Consider the following 22,107-nt stretch of genomic DNA (forward strand, 5'->3'; position numbering starts at 1 on the left):
GGCACATATGAGAAAGCAATCAATGAACAACTATGGTGTCGCAAGGAAAAACTGATGATTGATGCTTCTCATCTCTCTCCGTTCCTGTCTGTCTGTCCCTGTCTATCCCTCTCTCTGTCTCTGTAAAAAAACAAACAAAAAAACCCCCCAAAAAACTATCTACTTTATAATTTAGGAACCTTACCTATATTTTTCTTTTAGTTCTTACTTAATTCTTTAAAACATTTTGTTGCTGTTAAAACAGTTTACATTATTATTATTTTTTTTTTTCTTTTCCATTTTTCTGAAGCTGGAAACAGGGAGAGACAGTCAGACAGACTCCCGCATGCGCCCGACCGGGATCCACCCGGCACGCCCACCAGGGGCGATGCTCTACCCACCAGGGGGCGATGCTCTGCCCATCCTGGGCGTCGCCATGTTGCGACCCTCCTGGGCGTCGCCATGTTGCGACCAGAGCCACTCTAGCGCCTGAGGCAGAGGCCACAGAGCCATCCCCAGCGCCCGGGCCATCTTTGCTCCAATGGAGCCTTGGCTGCGGGAGGGGAAGAGAGAGACAGAGAGGAAAGCGCGGCGGAGGGATGGAGAAGCAAATGGGCGCTTCTCCTGTGTGCCCTGGCCGGGAATCGAACCCGGGTCCTCCGCACGCTAGGCCGACGCTCTACCGCTGAGCCAACCGGCCAGGGCAGTTTACATTATTAAAATGGGGAAAAATTATAATTTGCTCTGGTGCAGGGAATGAAACAATGTGATTAACAACCTTATTTCTTTCCTATTTGAACAAATACCCATCCATAGTTTCTCTGTGTACCTGTAAGTTAAAAATAATTAACTTTTTTCCTTAGAGAAGTAATCTATTAAAAACAAAGAATAACTGCTAACAATATAGAATAACATTTAATAGCATCAGTATATTTCCATTTATTATTATTTTTAAAAGAACATGAGATTTACTTAACTAAGTATAGATTATCAAGGTTTTTATTTGTTAGAGTTGTTCCATTTTGAGGACTTGAATAATGTATACTTGAAGTATAATTTAAGATGAATATTAGGTGGGAAGATATTATTATACTTAAATATGTTTCTTAGGCCTGACCAGGCGGTGGCGCAGTGGATAGAGCGTCAGACTGGGATGCAGAGGACCCAGGTTCGAGACCCCGAGGTCGCCAGCTTGAGCGCGGGCTCATCTGGTTTGAGCAAAGCTCACCAGATTGGACCACAGGTCACTGGCTTGAGCAAGGGGTTACTTGGTCTGCTGAAGGCCCATGGTCAAGGCACATATGAGAAAGCAATCAATGAACAACTAAAGTGTCGCAATGAAAAACTGATGATTGATGCTTCTCATCTTTCTCTGTCCCTGTCTGTCCCTCTGTCTGACTCTCAGTCTCTGTAAAAAAAAAAAAAAAAAAGTTTCTTAGTTGCTTCAATTTTATGCATATGATAACTATATTTCCCAAACCAATAGATATTTGGCTAATAGATGATCCTGGGAGAATAGACATGGCCCCACTGTAGTGTATAGCTTACCCTTTCCTGCCATGCAGGGATAATTCTGAGACCTCTGTGATTCATAAATCTGTTATGCAAGTTACTTAAAAATTCTATTAAGATCATTTTGCAAGAAATTTTCAATTTAAGTTTATAGGTTTTATATCCTTAATCTTTTCATAGCCTTTATTTGATGGGGAATCCTGTATAAGCTCAGGACATAAATTTTAGGGCTAGTCTTTCAACATCAAACTGAAATGTGAGGACCAAAGTCTTTGATGTATCTGAAATAGGACAAGACAGGAGTGAAATTATTTTAGTTTTTTAATTTATTGATTGAATTTTAAGGGAGAGGAAGGGGAGAGACGAGAGAGAAAAAGAAAGATTGACTTGTTTCATTTATTTATTTCTTCATTGATTGATTCTTGTGTGTACACTGACTGGATAGTGAACCCACAACCGTGGCATATTGGGATGACACTCTAACCAAATGAGCTACCCAGCCAGAGCCAGGAGCGAAATTATTTTAAGATGCAGTCATTCCTTCCTTCTCTCAACTTGTTTTGAACTTTTCCTTCATTTCAGGGTCTGGGCCAGATCACACACTCAAAAGTGCATGTGTGGAAGCATGCTGTTTGCTCTATTGGAATGAGACTATATTTCCTTCTAGTGTGAAGTCCCCAACTTGTCATGATTTCTCTCCTTATGTTTGACCTTTCTATAACCTTCCTTTGTTACTGGTTTTTCTGCCCCCCCCCCCCCTTTTTTTTTAACATTCTTGGAGGCGAAGAGTTTAGAAGTAAGATGCTGGAATAACCAAAGACATATTGCTCAGGCCTGCCTTGTGAAGCAGAAATAACACATCGTGAGTTAGCTTAATCGAAGGAAACATGGTAATAATGCCCTTTGGCATTATATGAACTGGCTGGGCAGCTTAATTGGTTAGAGCGTCCTCCTGATACACCAAGGTTATGGGTTTGATCCCCTGTCAGGGCACATACAAGAATCAACCAATAAATGCATAAATAAGTGAAACAGCAAATCAGTGTCCCTTTTTTTCTCTCTTCCTCTCTCTGTAATATATAAATAAACATTTAAAAAACTTTAATTACAGAAAAATCAAAAGAACAAAGGTGAAATAGTATAATGAATCCTGTATTACCAGTGTTCAGTCATCATCAATTGTGGCCAATCTTATTTCATCTAGTTCCCCCAATCCCTATTATTTGAGGTAATCCTAGAATTATATAGGTTTGTTTGTAAATAGTATAAATTTATAAAAAATAAGGGAGCTTTTAATGATAACCATACCACTATTACATGTAAATCATAATTCCTTAATATCAAATATCCAGTGTTTGGGTTTCCTTGATTGTCTCATACGTGTTTTTTCTATTTAACCCAAATAAATTCTGTTCACTGTATTTGGTTGCTCTGTCTCTTTAACCTTTACATTAATCTTTTTCTCTCTTTTTTATTTGTAATTTGTTTGTTAAATAAAGCTGACTGCTTGTTGTCTACTTTCCTATAGTCTGGCTTTTGCTGATTGGATCCCAGTGGTGGTGTTTAATATAGTCCTCTGATTTCTGTATTTCCTGTAACTTGATAGAATTTGCTTTAATCTAGAAGTTTCATCAGATTAATGTTCCATTTGGGGGGAGAGTAAGAATACTTCATATGGAGAAATACTTCCACTAGGAGAAAGAAATGTCTGGACAGCTTTTTCTACGGTTTTAGCAGTTATTGATAATTGCCTAGATTAGCTATCCTCAAATTTTTTAGTATATCTATTGGTGTTTACCTTATGAGAAAATAAAACTAAGAAATTTTAGAAATATTTATTTTAAAATAGTGATAAACCCATTGCATGTTTATATAAATGACATTTTTGTGAAAACTATTTTTTATTTTATTTATTTATTTTTAACTGAGAAGAGGGGAGATAGTGAGACAAAGTCCCGCATGCACCCTAACTGGGATCCACCCAGCAACTCTGTCTGGGGCTGGTGCTCAAATCAGCCAAGCTGTCCTCAGAGCCCAGGGCCAATGCTCTAACCAGTTGAGCCACTGGCTGTGAGAGGAGGAGGAGAGAAGGGGAAGAGAAGCAGATGGTCACTTCTCATGTGTCCCTTGACTGGGATTGAACCCTGACTCCACACGCTGGGCCTACGCTCTATCCACCAAGTTAGCTGACCAGGGTGAAAACTGTTTTTCAAAAGAAAAACTTAGATATAAGATTGCATGGTTTTATGTCTTTGTAAATCTTTTTATTGTCCAGCTTAAAGGAGGACAGCTGGATTATCTGTCTGCTTTATCATTTAGTTTGTTAAAATGTTGTATGTCATGTAGCCTCTGGAAACTTCATGGACTCTCATGAAAACATGAGAGGGAAATAAAAAGCAAAATGCTTTTTGTAAAATAGTTTTGACTTTGCAAATTCTCTAAAGGGTTTTTGGGGACTCAGGGGTGCCTGGACCATGCTTTGGGAACTGGTAGTCTTGATGCATTTTATTAGGGGTTACATAATGATGATATTCTAATTCTGTCATTCTCTTGTAATTTATTAGCCAGTGTGTTTTATAAAGACAACTTTTCTTTTATCAACTATTTAGTTACTCTGAGATATGGTTTGTACCAACAAGGTAGGCTAAACACTTGATTCTTTCCCTTTAGGGAGATAGAAGAGAGGACAGGGGAAGGGGGGGAAGCCCCTTTGTACTAATTGAAACCACTTCCTGTTAGAGACTGCTACAAAGAAAAGGAAGCTCTCTGCTAATATGCTTGAGTTGCCTTCTTAAATTATTAAGATGCAGTTTGTATCTTACAGGTTGCTTATTTTAGTAGTATATCAAATAACATTGCAATCTCTTTAAGAAACTGTTGAGGAGCGTAAAAAGGATTGGAAGCTTCTTGGTTATCAGATGCTTTTACCTGTCTACTTCCTCATAGAAATTTTGTGAAGATTAACAAGATAATGTCTGCTGGTAGTTTCAAGCTCTTTTATGTTGTGAGATACATTTTTGTTTACTCCATAGAAAGAAAACTCTGGCTCTGTTGTGGGTTGTTAAGTTTTGCTGCGTTTGATTTTAGAAAACAACTGTCTAATCTACTTCCAGAATTGCTTCCAAATTTGAATATTCTTGAAGCAAGACTGGAAGTTGTAAGCTGTCATAAATGATAAAACCCAGAGACTTAAACTTGGAATGGAATGAAGTCTGGAGAGAGGAGATGTGTGTCAGAGTAGTGTAAGCAATAGATTAATTAGGCATAATAAAAATTTAAGTCTTGTTCCTAAACACCAACAGAACGAGGAGGTCGAAATAATTCCTTACTTGTGTATACTTGAGATGAAATGTTGAATCAATATTCCTGTTCTTAACAGTTTTTATTTTAAATGACTTTTGGAATTTTTATGATACAATAGAAATATGTTGAGATGAGTTTATTGAGCCAACTATCTATAGATCTTAAACTATTTGACAGTTTAAATAGTTATTTAATGTGAGTTAGAAGTGAGAAGGATATGAGTTGAAAGATGGAAGGAAGCTGAACCAGATAGAATAATCTGTCAGCAAAATAAATCTTTTCCAGTTAGACTTAATCTCTTATTGTTTTTGGACCTGATGAAAATTATTTTGGAGATTAGAATTTAATAGCATAGTTATAGTTTGACAGTATCTGTTTTAGTGTTGTATTTGTAGACTATAAGAACAACAAAAAATTTAAATAATTACTGCCTTTATAAAATTTCTTTTAAAAATATATTTTTGCCTGACCTGTGGGGGCGCAGTGGGTAGAGCATTCACTTGGAACGCTGAGGTCGCTTCTTTGAAGCCCTGGGCTTGCCCAGTCAAGGCACATATGAGAAACAATCAATTAAGAACTAAAGTGAAGCAGTTAAGAATTGATGCTTCTCACCTTCTCACTCTCCCTCCTTGTCTTTCTCAATATCAGTCAATAAAGTCTTTTAAAAATATCGTTATTTTTTGAGAATTTTATGAGTAACCACCATCATTCTTTCTTTTTATTTTTTTTCAGATTTATTTAGGGGTATATATCAACCCTTTACAGTTGAAGCTTAAAATATAAGTATTGTCGATTTTTGGAAAATTTAGTGAACTACCTCTTCTTCCTTAACCCTCTATGAGCTGATTTTTTTCCCCATGACTATAAAAAAATTTATATAACATGATATCAACAAATATCAACCTATAAATACAAATTAGTGAATTCAGCAGTTTCAACGATTTATTATGACGAATATGTTTTGTAACTTTGAACAGCTTACAACATTTGGACTTGTGTGTATAAAAGCTAAAGGGTAAAATTCCATAAAACAGTTTGTACTTGGAGGTAAACATCTCTTTTCTGAGGTTGATGAAAAAAACTATTTTTTTCATGCGGGATATTAATGGCCAAGAAATTTTTTTGTGGTCCTGAATTTTCCCAACCTGATGATGATTTACCATTAGATTCATTATCGCTGTCAATAATATTAATGTATCGTCGGGTAGATACTATTGGATGATCTTTGTCCAAGTCAGATTCTAATGAAGAATCTTTGGATCTGTTACCGCTAATGCTTTTTATTCTTACTGCTCTTTTATTTTTGTAGGCTTTTGTTTTCATATCGTAGGACTCTGTATGTAAAACTAAAGAGCAAAGAAAACATAAGCGTTAATGTTAACGCAAATACACTGACCCCTACCATTATAGCTCATTGTGACTTCAAAGTCACAAAGCTATATTGAATGAAAATAATAACAAAATGACCATTGAAATGCAATAAAAAAGAGATTATTGATATATAAACCAAGAGCTATTATGTAGGCTTTTTCTTGTTTACCAAATACCAATAGAAGAAAAAATAATGACAATTGCACAAGATGGTTCCTGTGGCCTCTATCTACAGACAGCTTGCAAAAGCACTCACTTTGATGCCTTTTGGTAGTTGAAAAATACCAAAGTATTATTAGTTACTAAGAAGACATTATATTACAAGGTGTATACACCATCTTGTGGTAAAAAATAAATAAATTAATAAGGCCCTGGCTGGTTGGCTCAGTGCTAGAGCATCAGCCCTGCGTGTGGTTGTCCCGGGTTTGATTCCCAGTCAGGGCAAGTACAGGAGAAGGGATCACCTGCTTCTCCACCCTCCTTTCTCTCTCTTTGTTTTTCTTTTCCCCTCCTGCAGCCATGGCTCAAAAAGTTCGAGCAAGTTGGCCCGGGGGCTGAGGATGGCTCCATGGCCTTGCTTCAGGTGTTGAAATAGCTCGGTTGCTGAGCAACAGAGCAGTGGCTATAGGTAGGTAGAGCATCACGCTGTAGGGGGCTTGCCGGGTAGATCCTGGTCAGGGCGCATGTGGTAGTCTGTCTGCCTCCCTGCCTCTCACTTAATTAAAAAAAAATAATAAAATATTGATATATTAGTATGTGACTTGAAAGTTATACAGGCTCATAGAGGGTTAAATTGAAGAGAATCTGTCTACTTGTAAATGATGAATGTAGTGACTGAAAGTTCACTACAGAGTTAAAAATTGGTTTATTTAAGTAATAACGGCTACATATTAACTATGCTTACATAGTTATCAGCAAGCTTTCAGATAAAAATGTCTTGAAATAATTTGGTATCACATTTAGGACTCCTTTTTAATGTTTCATTTAAAAATGTTGACTTTTGCCTGACCAGGCAGGCGGTGGCACAGTGGATAGAGCGTCAGACTGGGATGTGGAGGACCCAGGTTCGAGACCCCGAGGTCGCCAGCTTGTGCGTGGGCTCATCTGGTTTGAGCAAAGCTCACCAGCTTGGACCCAAGGTCACTGGCTTGAGCAAGGGGTTACTCAGTCTGCTGAAGGCCCCGCAGTCAAGGCACATATGAGAAAGCAATCAATGAACAACTAAAGTGTCGCAATGAAAAACTGATGATTGATGCTTCTCATCTCTCTCCGTTCCTGTCTGTCTGTCCCTATCTGTCCCTCTCTCTGACTCTCTGTCTCTGTAAAAAAAGTAAATAAATAAAAAAATGTTGACTTTCCAGAAAATAATATATGACCAGGCTAATGCCATTGACTTAAAAACATAAAAAAAAAAAATACTCCCAGGGCATGTTCTAGTACATATGGTTTAGTGTTAAACTTGGTTATTGTCGTTTATGGTAATTAATATAAAAGCATGATATGATTCTAGCCCTGGCCAGTTAGCTCAGTGGTAGAACGTCAGCCTGGTGTGCAGGAGTCCTGGGTTCGATTCCTGGCCAGGGCACACAGGAGAAGCGCCCATCTGCTTTTCCACCCCTCCCCCTCTCCTTCCTCTCAGTCTCTCTCTTCCCCTCCTGCAGCCAAGGCTCCATTGGAGCAAAGTTGACCCGGACGCTGGGGATGGCTCTATGGCCTCTGCCTCAGGCGCTAGAATGGCTCTGGTTGCAGCAGAGCGATGCCCCAGATGGGTGGGGCATTGCCCCCTGGTGGGCATGCCGGGTGGATCCCGATCAGACACATGGCGGGAGTCTGTCTAAACAGCCAAAATTTAGAGAACACAATAGAGAAATCTTTTTTTGGATTGCTTAATTTATTACATAATTTTTTTTTAATTGAGGAAGGGTTTTGCAGAGGTGTAGTGAAAGAAAAGAGCATTCTGATCTTCCCGTCCTTTTTTTAATCTTTCAATTTTTTTTAGCAATGAAAACCAAAAAAGGAGGGATGTTGCTAGTGGCAGCCCCCAACTCTTGAAATGGGGGGGTCTCTGGAACTGTTTTAAGGAGACTGGCTTTATATAGCTCTTTAGAAAATAATTTATGAAAAGTAGGTAAATAGTTCTAACTTTTCCACTAAGTCTGGTTATTTTATTTATTTTTAAACTTGGGAACAATTGAAGATAAAGTGTTTTATTTTTCATTTAACTTTTTTAGCGAGAGAGAGAGAAGAGAGAGACTGACAGACACGTAGGGAGATGAGAAGCATCAACTCATAGTTGCACCTTAGTTGTTCATTGATTGCTTTTCATATGTGCCTTGATGGAAGGGGGGCTCAGCTGAACAAGTGACTCCTTGCTCAGGCCTGCAACCTTGGGGTCATGTCTATGATCCCATGCTCAAGTTAGTGACCCTGAGCTCAAGATAGCAACTTTCGGGTTTTGAGCCAGCGTCCAAAGCTGAAGCTCTATCCACTGTGCCACTGCTGGTCAGACAGGTGTGGTATTTTTAATGAGCAATTTTTTGTTTAGAACATAAAATGAACTACTTTATTAAAAGCTGCTGTAAAGTAAATGTTGAAACCCGATCCCCAGTGTGTTGGTATTTGGAGGTAGGGGGTCTTTGGGAGGTAATTAGGTCATGAGGGAGAAGCCTAAGGAATGAGATTAATGCCCTTATAAGTGGGTCTCAGTGAGCAGAGCAAGACTTCCATCAGTGAACCAGGAAGTGGGCTCTCACCAGATTCCCAGTCTCTCATTGATCTTGGACTTCTAGACTCCAGAACTGTGAGAAATAAATTCCTGTTGCTTATAAGCCATGTAGCCTGTGGTGTTTTGTTAAAGAAGACCAATGGGACTAAGACATGAGCTGTTACTCCAGTTGACAATTTCATGTTTGCCAATGCTTAGTACTTTAACTGGGATGTGTTTTGCATATGTTTTGTCGTTAGATTTATTTTTGTCAATTACTACATTATAAACACAAAGCCTAGTTAATCATAATATTCTTAAGTTAACTAGGATGTTAGTAAATCACTACATGTAGTATAACTTTTATTTCTTGTAAATAAGTTGCTATATCAGAACTTCACAGCAGTCTATTTAAAGCAAATGTTATTAAACTTTAATTGCCAAAGAATCACAAATGGAGATTTAGTAAGTCTAGGATAGGACCCATGAATTTGTATTTTAAAGAGATCAGTAGATGATTGATGAAAGTGGACCATCAACAGTACCTTTCAGAAACATTGATTTCAGAGAATTTATTAATAGCTTTCTTTGTTTTAGCTAAAAAAAGATAACTCAAATTAAGGCTGGCTTATTTCTCTTGACTTTCATTTTAAAAATTCTATTTTCTCTTAGAGTTTTTAAGCTTTTGGTATTTGACATGTGATGGATGGAATGAGAAAGCATTGAGAAAATACTATTTAAAAAACGCTTATCACTAATCATGAGTAAGTAATGAAATAAAAATGTGTTGTCATTGTTAAGTAAAAATAGCTACCACTTTTCTTAGATTGCTGAAATGACAGGTAATTTGAAGAAGCCCTTTTAATTTATTTAATCCTGAATCTAAAGATAGGTGCATGAGTGTCATTTTACTAATGAGAAACCTGTGCACCTGTTCCATTTGCACACCTAATAACTGATGATGCTGAGAGGGAGATCCCGGTGTATTGCACTCCCAAGCCCATCCTTCTTAATAATTCAGATCATGAGTAATTAAGAATATTTAATAATAATTAATAATGTAAAGGATAAAATGAGAATGAATAATTCTTAATGACATTAAATTAACAGTAATTTGTGTAATGGGCACATGAGGAGTGGATAGGTGTTTAGTAATGTGAGGCTTGCCTCCTGGTGTTGCCAGGACCCCAGTCACTCTGTATTTACTGTTTTTTTCACGTGGAATATAGAGATCTTCTGAGACTCTTGGACTATTTTTCTTAACTCTCTTATGTTTTTAAGTGTTGATTCACTCATTTTAGAACTATTTCTGTATCTTTTCTTCTCTCCCCTGTAGGAATAGACTGATGAGTATGGGTGCCATTTTATGACTTAAGAGTTGGCAGATGTGTTAATGTACTTTATGTGATTTGGTTTAAACCTTTGTGGGTTTCATAGTCTGGAATCCATAAGAGCTGGGAACTTCCTTTGGTCTTTATGTGTGAATGATACTTTTACCTTGCAGAAGGGATAAAGGGAAGCAAGCTGACCTAAATTTTACTTCCAACTTGGCAGCGTGGTCCATTAGTGAGTGGCAGAAAAAGGATGTGAATGGAAATGAGAGAGATGTAATCTAAGGCTGTCTGTGTGTGTTACATGCCCACTGAACTGGCTCTGACTCCTAGCAATCCTGTAAATGAGTGATGTCCACAATGTCCTGTCTTGTCCTCAGCAGCTCTGCTCATATGCTGTAGACTCAAGCCTCTACTTCTTTTATGGGGTTAATCTGTTTCACTTGGTCTTCCTCTGTTCCTGCCTTCTATTTTTCTCACAGTTGTTTTTCCAAGGAACCCTGCCTTCTCATGATGTAGGATATGATGAAGTAGGATAGCTTTAGTTTTGTCATTTTTGCCTTCAATGATGTTTTGGGTCTTAATTTTCTCTAGGACCTATCTTTCTGGTGGTCTCTGGGGTATACGTAGAGTACCTCCCCAACACTGTGTTGCAAACGAATCTTTTTTTTTCCTTTTAACCTTCTTTACTGTCCAACTTTTTGTGCATAGTATTTGGGACTACAAGGGTGTGGATGATCTTAGCCTTGGTCCCTAACGACACATCTTTGCTCTTGATAATCTTTCCTCATTCTTCCACTGATGCCCTTCGGAGTCTCAGCCTTTTCTTCTTGGCCAGAGTCTCCATTGAACTGATAACAGAATTAATGTAAGCAAAATCTTTAATAGGCTATCTAGGTTTCCGCATATGGAGATACAAAATCTTGTACAGGCTCTCTGTATTTCTCCATACAGAGCTACAGTAGAAAGTCAGAGGCTAAGTTTTATTTAACATTCTAATCTTTAATTTATTTGTTAGAATATGTCATAGTCCAGTTGTTCTGATATCACACCCTATTTATAGGATGTGAGAATCAAATGTAAGCTTATCTTTTAAAACTGTTTTGTCAATGAAAAGTATTATCCCTATAAATGATTTTTTATCACTATTCCTTTCCTGAATGTCTGGATCTTTTAAACTTTACTATACTTATTGAGATTTTTCTGTAATTCACGTAACATTTCCTGCATTACAATAGGGTTTTTCTGTGAATCTTTTTTTGCTTTTTCTTTTCAAGTGTCAACTTTGAAATGTTGTTTGAGGTGCTTTTATTTTATTTTATTTTTTTTACTTAAATTGCTTTTTTCTATTTTACTTTCTGAATATGATTAAACAGGTTGTAATTCTCTATTATAATTCCCAGAGTCTCATAGTCTTTGAGCCCTGCTTAAGGTATGGCACTACCTGATCATACTAATTTTTACTGATGACAGATGGGCTTTTCATAGATACTTATGAAAAGAGTGTTTATAAGGGTGAGGGGAACATGGTCATGGGGAGGAGGCTTTGGTTTAACCTACATGATTATGCAAAGGCAGGATCAAGCTTTGGAGTTGACAACTTTTACAATTTTAATAGGACTTGAAATTAATATTACTAAAATAAAAAGATTTTAGGCAGTAAATAAGAAAACTGTGTTTTTATAACTAGAAGTGAAATAGTATGTAATATTACATTAACTGTAATACATTAACTTTTATAAGTTATATGCCTATGATAAAATTTCAGATGGTAGAGATGACCTCTGATATTTTCTTTTTTTTTCTTTCAGGGACAGAGAGAGAGTCAGAGAGAGGGGTAGATAGGGACAGACAGACAGGAACGGAGAGAGATGAGAAGCATCAATTATCAGTTTTTTGTTGTAACACCTTAGTTGTTCATTGATTGCTTTCTCATATGTGCCTTGATCGTGGGCCTTCAGCAGACCGAGTAACCCCTTGCTCAAGCCAGCGACCTTGGATCTAAGCTGGTGAGCTTTTTGCTTAAGCCAGATGAGCCTGTGCTCAAGCTGGCGATCTTGGGGTCTCGAACCTGGGTCCTCTGCATCCCAGATCGATGCTCTTATCCAGTGCGCCACCGCCTGGTCAGGCTGATATTTTCTTGTGTACCTTCTACAGGTATTCTCTGCTTTTACCAGCAGATACTTATGGCTATCCCTCCAGATCCTTTTAAGGCTGTCAATGAACACTAATGAATTTGATATCTTTTGTTAATAAGTTTCCTAGTTCAAAATGTATTATGGTTGAGAGTTTAAAATATAGCCTGACCTGTGGTGGTGCAGTGGATAAAGCATCAACCTGGAATGCTGAGGTTGCCAGTTCAAAACCCTGGGCTTGCCTGGTCAAAGCACATATGGGAGTTGATGCTTCCTGCTCCTCCACTTTCTCTCTCTCTCTCAAAATGAAATAAAAAATCTTTTTTAAAAAGTTCATTAAGTGCTGATAAAAATATTTTTTCCATTGATGGAAGGAGAAGGGGAGAAGGAAGCATCAACTTGTTCCACTTAGTTGTACCATTTAGTTGTACACTCATTGATTGCTTCTTGAGCCCTGACTGGGGATCAAACCCGTGACTTTGGTGCATTGGGACGATGCTTAATCCACTGAGCACCTGACCATGGCCTTAAAGGGAAGATTTTTTCATTAAGTATAAGTATATATTTACTATTTACATTCTTTTATTGTTTGATTTTATCCCTTTTTTTCATGTACAATAAAATGCTTTTTGGTTGTCCTGTTAGAGAGGCTGAGTCTGGATTTTAGCAAAGAGTTCTGGTCTAGAGACAACAGTTTACAAGTCAGTCTATGGTAATGGTTCTCAAACTTGAGCACACATCACCATCACTTGAAGGGCTTGTTATGACACACATTGCTGGGGTTCACCCGGTTTTTGATTCAGTAGGTCTGGGTTAGTGTCTAAGAATTTGCATTTCTAATAATGTTCCCAAGTGATGCTGATGCTATTCTGGGGACCACATTTTGTGAACTAATGGGCTGTGCTTTTCTAAAACCATGTGAAAGTAGTTATATCACCTGGGGAGGTAGCTTAGCTGTAAAAGAGCAGAGGTCGGAGGATTGAGCACGTTTAGCTAATGGAGGCAAAGGGTTAGTTAGGTAGGGTGAGGCCCTTGCCAGGAGGAGAAAAGTTCATATAGTCAGATAAAATGATTTGGAAAACTTTTCATTTTATGTCTTTTTCTTGGAAGTTTCAGAATCTACACAAACATGATAAAAGCTTTAAGAAATTACTGAGAAAAAGGATGATGTATTTTAAAGAAAAGTTCTGTGTGCATGCCTTTAGGGCAGGAAGGAAGGGGTTGCATTGGAGACCACACAGACCTCCCCGGCCTGCCTGGAAAGGGACAGGCTCCGGTGTAACCCCTTCTTTCTTTGAAGTCTCCTGTTCTGTCTTCAGCACTGCTCTCCTGCCCGTCTCTGAGTACATTGTGTGCTCTAAGAGTAGGCGTGTCTGTACTGGGCACCCGCCTGCTGCAGTATAGTCTGTATTTTCAGGAAGGGTATATGTATGCTGAAATGAGAAGTACAGCTTTTAAGAAAGTGGAAACTTATCAGATCAAATATATATATTTTTTGTTTTTTTTAAAAAAATACTATTGAATTTATTGGGGTAACATTGACTAATAAAATTACATAGGTTTTAGGTGTACGATTCTATAATACACCATCTGTATAATATTTTATTGTGTGTTTGCCACCTGCAGTCAAATCTCCTTTCATCACTTTATCCCCCCTTTACTCTCTATCTCCTTTCCCCTCACCCCCTTCCCTCCTGTAATCACCATACTGTTGTCTGTGTCTTTGAATTGTTTTCTTTTTTTCCCTTAATCCCTTAACCTTTTCCACCCAGCCCCCCCATTCCTCTTCCCTCTGACAGCTGTCACTGATCTCTGTATCTATGAGTCAGTTTCTGTTTTGTTTGTTTATTTTGTTGGTTAGATTCCACAATCAGTGATATCATGGGACTTGTCTGTCTTTGACTGGCTTATTTCACTTAGGATTCCTAATACTCTTCAGGTCTATCCATGCTGTTGGGAAAGGTAAGGTTTTCTTTTTATGGCTGAGTAGTATTCCATTGTGTAAATGTATCACAGCTTTTTTTTTTTTATCCACTTACCTACTCATGAGCACTTGGACTGCTCCCAAATCTTTTTTTTTTTTTTTTGTATTTTTCTGAAGCTGGAAACGGGGAGGCAGACAAACTCCCGCATGCGCCTGACCGGGATCCACCCGGCATGCCCACCAGGGGGCGATGCTCTGCCCATCTGGGGCGTCACTCTGCTGCAATCAGAGCCACTCTAGTGCCTGAGGAAGAGGCCACAGAGCCATCCTCAGTGCCCGGACCAACTTGGCTCCAATGGAGCCTTGGCTGCGGGAGGGGAAGAGAGAGACAGAGAGGAAGGAGAGGGGGAGGGGTGGAGAAGCAGATGGGCGCTTCTCCTGTGTGCCCTGGTTGGGAATCGAACCCGGACTCTCGCACGCCAGGCCGATGCTCTACCACTGAGCCAACCGGCCAGGGTCCCAAATCTTGACTATTGTAAATAATGCTGCTATGAATGTTGGGGTTCATACATTCTTTTGAATTAGTACTTAAGGTTTCTTTGGATATATTCCTAGAAGTGAAATCGCTGGGCCATAAGGCAGTTCCATTTTTAATTTTTTGAGGAGTCTCCGTACTGTTTCGTACAGAGGCTGCACCAGTCTGCATTCCTACCAGCAGTGCAGGAGGGTTCACTTTTCTCCACATCCTTGTCAGCACTTGTTGTTTGTTGATTTATTGATTATAGTCCTTTCGACAGGTGTGAGGTGATATCTCATTGTGGTTTTAATTTGCAGTTCTTTGATGATTGGTGACATTGAACATCCTTTCATATATCTACTGGCCATCTGTTTGACCTCTTTGGAGAAGTGTCTATTCAGGACCTTTGCCAATTTTTAAATTGGATTTTTGTTATTTTGGTGTTCAGTTATATAAGTTCTTTATAAGTTTTAGATATTAAACTCCTTATCAGATGTATCATTGGCAAATATATTCTTCCATTCAGGGAATTGTCCTTTTATTTTGTTGATGGTTTCCTTTGCTTTGCAATAAGTATTTGGTTTGTTAAACCCTCACCTTTATGATCAATTAATATTTGGCAAAGGAGACAAGAATATGCAGTAGGGTAAAGACAGTCTGTCTGCTCAATAAATGATGTTGGTACAATTCAACAGATACATGCGAAAAAAAGAAACCTTCTACACTTGATCTTAGCCAAAAGGCCAAGAAGTGATCTCTAAACTACTTTCTTACACCGTACACAAGAATAAACTCAAAATGGATTATAAAGACTTAAATATAAGACTTGGAGCATAAAAATTCTGGAAGGTAACATAGGTAGTAAAATCTTGGACATTTCTCATAGCAGTATGTTTTATGATACATCTCCTCAGGCAAGGGAAACAAAAGAAACAAATGAGATCAGATCAAGTATATCTTGAGGGCCTATTTTATGAGTTCTGGACATAACATAGGAGCCATTGCCCTTTGCTTTCTTTTCTCCTTTACACTGCCTATCTAACTGTAATTCTGCGGAGGTTAATTCTGTTGATGTCTCTCCCCTTGCCCTCCATCACATATACACAGTCTTTTCTTATAAATGAGAAGACTCAATACTGTAAGGTTTATATATAAATTGCCACTGTCATAAACAAAATTTTAATTAACAAAACTTTGAGTATAGATAAAATAACCAAATTCAATAAATATTTAAACTCAATAGATTAGTTAATTACAGATATCAGGCCCTAATCTATTTTAGCTTCAATTTCCTCACTGGTCAAATGGTAATAATATTCATCTCTGTGTTTGGTATATGGGTTAGTAGGAGTAATGATGGTAATGAATAGAAGCTAGGTTTTATTGCTAGCCTGAATGCCCTTGACTACTATGTTACTTAGCACACAGGGTACTCATTAAATTGTAGGTTAAAAATAAACACAAAACAAAACAACTATAACAAAAGGCTGACTTACTGGAAAGAGTAATAATAGTTAAGCAAGAGATTAAAAAGCTGAAATATTTGCTTAAGGTCATTCTACTACAAGATGAGGTAGGAAAAACTAGGATTCAAGCCTAGCTAGCTCCATCATACTTCAAAGGCAAATGATTGCAACACTTATAGCCCAGTTTACTTATTTGTAAAATGTAGAGAATAGCTATCTGGGGTGGTTGACTAAATGTAACTGCTTAATGTAACATCTAACTCATAGATATTTATTTCATGAATTTTAGTGATGATGATGATAAGTATGATAGATGGTAGTATATTCATAACAAATTCTCTTCTCCACTTGAATTTACTATGCTATTTTTAAAATATCCTTTTAATGATATAAAATACTCTTTTTTTTTTTTTCCTGAAGCTGGAAACGGGGAGGCAGACAGACTCCCGCATGTGCCCGACCGGGATCCACCCGGCATGCCCACCAGGGGGCGATGCTCTGTCCATCCGGGGTGTCGCTCTGTCGCATCCAGAGCCATTCCAGCGCCTGGGGCAGAGGCCATAGAGCCATCCTCAGTGCCCGGGCCATCTCTTGCTCCAAAGGAGCCTCAGCTGCGGGAGAGGAAGAGAGAGACAGAGAGGAAGGAGATGGGGAGGGGTGGAGAAGCAGATGGACGCCTCTCCTGTGTGCCCTGGCCGGGAATCGAACCCAGACCTCCGCACGCCAGGCCAACGCTCTACCAGGCTGACGCTCTACCACTGAGCCAACCAGCCAGGGCCCATTTTTTTTTTTTTTTCATTTATTTCTAACTTTTTTTGTTTTTGGTACCTCATTGTTCCTGGGTTTTGTACACACATTTCCCTGGTTTATGACCTCCTTGTGAAATTATATTATATCCGGTTACTGTCATTCTAATTAAGATCCAGGCAGTTCCTGTAAATACTTATAAATTTATATTGTGCTTCTCTTTTATGTCTCTGTACTTTTGTTTCTTTTTTTAGTGCCCCTCCCCTCCCTCACCACATTCACTGCTGCTCTGTGTATATTCCATGTTTTTCACAGGTCTTTATTCAGTAACTGTTCAGAGACTATGATGTATCAGGCAGTGTGCTTGCTAGGTGATAGGCATACAGGTATTTTCCCCGCTGAGGAAGAAGGAAGGGGCGTAGCCACGAAATGTGGATAAGCAAAAGCTTTATTGAGTACAGAACGCTTCCTGGACGATGTTCCCTGGTCCGGAGGACACGGGCCAGGGAAGTCGCATGGGGTGATCCGCGTGGGGGTATTTAAAGGGTCTCTAGGGTGGTTGAGCTAATATGACGTGGTGAAATCTCACTGGCTGGCAAATAATTGCTCTTTTCCAAAGGACTCCTGGGAAGTTTCTTTTGGCACTCATGGATGTGGGCGGCTCCAGCCAAAGTTCCTGGGTCTGGGTTCCTCACGTGACCTTCCCCCATTGCTGACCACCTTACACAAATAGTGATGGATCTAACAGCGTCTTTCCCCTCCTAGACAACAGATATCATGTAAGTGGTCATGAGTGTGATGAGTGTTATAAAAGGGATAAGTACTGAGCATTGCTTCTTAAAGTGTGGCTTTGAGTTTAGCAGTATTATCACCTAGTCCTAGTACTTTATTAGAAGTGCAAAATCTTGGTCTTCACCCCTGACCTACTGTTTTATCAAGTTCTCCAGGTAATGTTGAATGAATGCTAGAGCTTGAGGAGTTTTGGTATAGGCTACAATGAAAGTATGTAACAGAGACAAGTATTTTTGTCTTGTGAAGTGGTGATGGTGGTGGTTGTGGTGTGTGTATGTGAAGGTTATCCCCAGGAAATGTTTTTAAAGCTTATTCTTTCTCTTTCCTCCTTTTCTCAAGGCATCCTCCTAGCACTTCTGATCTTGAGTTGTCCTGTGGTATTTAATAACTGCTTGTATTCTCTGTCTCATAACATGTTCAGTTGATCAGTAAAGGACCACGTTCCTGTCAAAGACACTTTTAAGTTTACCCTAGGAATAAACATTTTATCTGTGTTGTTTCCTATTTGCCTCATTTCATTTCCCCTGGCTGCTGGCTGCTTCTGATCAGGGTGAATTCATTGGAGACTTTGGGCTGCTAAACTGGAGCTGATTGTAAAGCTGCAAGCACTTGTATTTATAATCCACTGTGTCTGTGATAGACTTACTTTTAATGCCCACTTATGTCTGCCAAACTGTTAACCTGGGTTTAGCACTAAACATAAGGAGGAATAGCTTGTTTTCAGCATTTTAAAAAAACTTATTTCTTGCAGCTTTGTCTAATAAGTTAGTTGGTAAAGAAGAGTGGATCTGTTTGAAATTTCCATGTCTTATCCTGACCCTCCCCATCCCCCACTTGAATGTTTCTTTTGAATAATTTGTAAAACTGCTTTTGGGAGTATGCAGTTTTTTAAACACAAATATTTTTATTTGATAAATGTCAGAAAGGAAAATGGAAACAGGCTGGGCCACAGAAGTAATCCTTTCTAAGTATTACAAAAAACGAGTTTTAAAAAGTTTCGATATTTGTCTTTATCATTGACAAGTTTTAAATCAATGTCTAGCCTCAAGCTATGATACCTTATTTTCCTCTGTAACGAATATTGTGAGTGATTGCAGACAGAAAGTACTCATGATTGTAAGATGGAATTTACTTTAGTCTTATTTTGGGGTTGGTTGGTCTGGACAGTACGTGAACTGATGGGCTTTCTCCAGTTATGAATTATTACTGTGGTATGGAGATGTAATGGAGATGAGATTTCTAAGAGGAAGGAAGTGTTTTTAATCACAAGAACAAATAAAGCCTGTCCATATTTGTGAATATACATGCCTGTATTTGGCTTACTTTATCTACTATATCTAAAATGCCCCTACTAAAAAATATTGTAAGATTTTAGGTTTAGATATATATTTTAAAATGTGTGTCGAGTCAAGAGACTTAACAAATAGAAACTATTTCATAACTTCTTAAAAAAATTGGAATATTTAGTTAATTGAATGTGTAAATATTTAGAAGAGGCATTTAAACATAACTGCTTTTTGGTATTTACGTTGAAGGATAGCTAGTTTATTCTTTTGGAATTTTAGTGTTATATAACAGATAAATCTGCATTTGTTTTGAATATTCACTAAATTTGCTGAATTAAATTCTTATGAGTACTGATGATGTGTATCTGTATGTAAACAAATTTTCTAAGATGAGGCAAAAACAATTTATCATTTGGCTGGCTGGTAGAAAGAACATAAATAACTCTAGTACTCATTAAAAAAGAAAAACTGGAAGAATTTCAAGTATTTAGTTTCCTATTAAATTTAGATTAGAAGATAGACCTCCAAATTGGAGTTTTCCTCATGCTTAATGAGTATGTGTATTCATAGTTCTTAGCTTGATTCTGATTTAGTTTCCTTTAAAGACTCAGTTAAGGACATTATTGTCATTATGTTGAATATAGCTTTTTAGTTAAAAGGGTGCCAATGTCAGATGCAAGAATCTGTTGGCATGTAGGTGTAGGAGTCATGGTTTTTCTCCACTGACAAATGTTAAGTAAAAATTTCACTGTATGTATTTTAATCTTTCTGGTTAAAAATAATACAAATTATTGGATAAAGAGTGACTGTCATGGTACCCTTTCTGCTACAACATACTTATTTCCTGCCTCATAATCTTCCTCTTTTGTACACTGCACGTTTTTCAGGCCTTATTTTAGATTTGAAAATGTAGACTGCTTCTTTCCTTGAAAGAGTCTATGAAAGCAAACACTCTTTCCTTCGCATTAATAATGACACGCTTTCCAGTTTTTATCCTTTGATTCTCTGGACACTCCTTCAGAATCTCTCTGCTTTATAACTTCTTTAAGTGTTAGTACTCTTTATGGTCCTATCCTAGGCCACCTTCTGGACCTCTGTGTGATTGCTCAGCAATCTCTACCACTCCCATAGCTTCCCTTTCTGTGTGTATGCCAGTAGTCTATTTTACTGAGATATAACTGACGTACAATAAACTGCATAAGTTTGAAGAGTACAATTTGACATGTATACACCCACAAAACTGTCACAGCACTCAGGATATTGAACCTCTTACCCTCAAAGGTTCACCTATACTCCTTTGTAATTTCACCCCCAATCAGGGCAACCCCTGATCTGTTCTCTGTGACAATAGATTATTTGGCATTTTCTAGAATTTTACATAAATGTAATCATACAGTACGGACTCTTTAAAATCTGGCTTCTTTCAGCACATTGTGTTGCCTGTATCACCTTTATATAGATTTGTTTCGCGTAACCCTTTCAAATGGTTCACACCCCAGCTTTGAGGTGCTTCCTTATATGCATGCAGTGGGCAATGCTTAGTTTAAATCTAGGGAGGGGACCCTTTCACATCTGGGGAGAGCTCTGTGCGGTGTTCTGTTCAGAATTCTGCCCTGCAGACTCTAGCTCCGCTGGCCTTCCTGGACTTCCACATCAATTTGATCAATTCAGGGAGATTTCTGGGCCCTGCCAACGTTCTGCATTTGGGAATGACTGTTGGCAGTAGTTGTAGAGCTCACCTTGTTTTCTGTCTCTCGGGTCGTTATTGTGTGCTGCCTTCTGTTCATTGTCTGAAAACCATTATTTCATATGTTTGATCTATTCTGTTGTTTCAGGCACTAAGGTAAATCTGGTCCCTATTACTCTAATTGGCCTGAAGTGGGATGTCATTATTGTTATTTATGAGTCTCTGTTTCTAGTGTCTGCTTTCCTCTTGAGCTTGAGACTTGTGTGCCAGACTGCCTACTGAACATGTTTTTTTCTAAAAATCATAATTTTTTCATGCTAAACTTCATTGTTCTTGTATTCGCTAACTTGTGACTAGTGCAGCCTAGTTTTTCCAAGTTATTGATATAAATGTTTTTGGTTTTTTTTAAATTTTTTTATTTATTTATTCATTTTTAGAGAGGAGAGAGACAGAGAGGGAGAGAGAGGAGAGAGAGACAGAGAGAGAGAAGGGGGAGGAGCTGGAAGCATCAACTCCCATATGTGCCTTGACCAGGCAAGCCCAGGGTTTCGAACTGGCAACCTCAGCATTTCCAGGTCGACACTTTATCCACTGCGCCACCACAGGTCAGGCTAAATGTTCTGAATTGAAGTATTTTCCATGCTTCAGTTCTGTCTCCATATTACATCCATTCATTCACACGTTACCAACTTTAGTTCCTAGATATTGCTTAGATTCATCTATGTACTTCTTTCCCATCCTTATTATTACTTCACTAGTTCAGACTCCCAATATTACTTTCTTGGATCACTGTAGTAGCTCCTCATTAATTTACCTGCTTCCAGTATGCTCTCCATCTTGTAGTCAGAGCTGGATATCAAAACATACCTATTCATACAATTTTCCTGTTGGAAAGGAGTTGGAAAAGTCCAAACTCCTTAAGGCAGTTAGTTACAAGATTCTTTATATTTTGGCCTTTGCTCACTTGCCCCCTCAGGCTCATCTCTCAGATCCACTGTCCTTCACACTGGGCCCCTGACTGATGATGGTTTTTCAACTTAGGATTTTTCAACTTTACAGTGGTGCAAAGGATATTCATTAAGTAGAAACTGTACTTCAGATTTTTAATTCTGCTCTTTCCCCGGGCCAGCAGTGAGCTGTCCGACGCTCTCGTGATGCCAGGCTGCTGCAGCCCGTGGCAGCTCCCCGTCAGCCCCCCGTCACATTCTCTGCACTGTGTTGCCAAGTGTTTTCTGGGTATTGTGTTCTGAGCATGTTTAAAGTAGGCTAGGCTAAGCTATGGTGTTTGGTAGGTTAGATGTATTAAATGCTTTGTCAATTTAGGGTGGATTTTTCGGGATGGAATTGCACAAG

General features: G+C 38.5%; 1 protein-coding gene and 1 pseudogene across 1 annotated transcript in view; one reads left to right on the forward strand and one right to left on the reverse strand.

Moving 5' to 3' along the window:
* PAWR (pro-apoptotic WT1 regulator) overlaps window positions 1–22,107 on the forward strand; it is a 125,198-nt gene that overhangs the window by 22,020 nt on the left and 81,071 nt on the right. The gene's annotated exons all lie outside the window — the stretch shown is intronic.
* Window positions 15,396–15,531, reverse strand: LOC136327738 (U2 spliceosomal RNA; annotated as a pseudogene).

Source organism: Saccopteryx bilineata, chromosome 2 (genome assembly GCF_036850765.1).
Source record: "Saccopteryx bilineata isolate mSacBil1 chromosome 2, mSacBil1_pri_phased_curated, whole genome shotgun sequence".
In the NCBI taxonomy this organism is placed as follows: Eukaryota; Metazoa; Chordata; class Mammalia; order Chiroptera; family Emballonuridae; genus Saccopteryx; species Saccopteryx bilineata.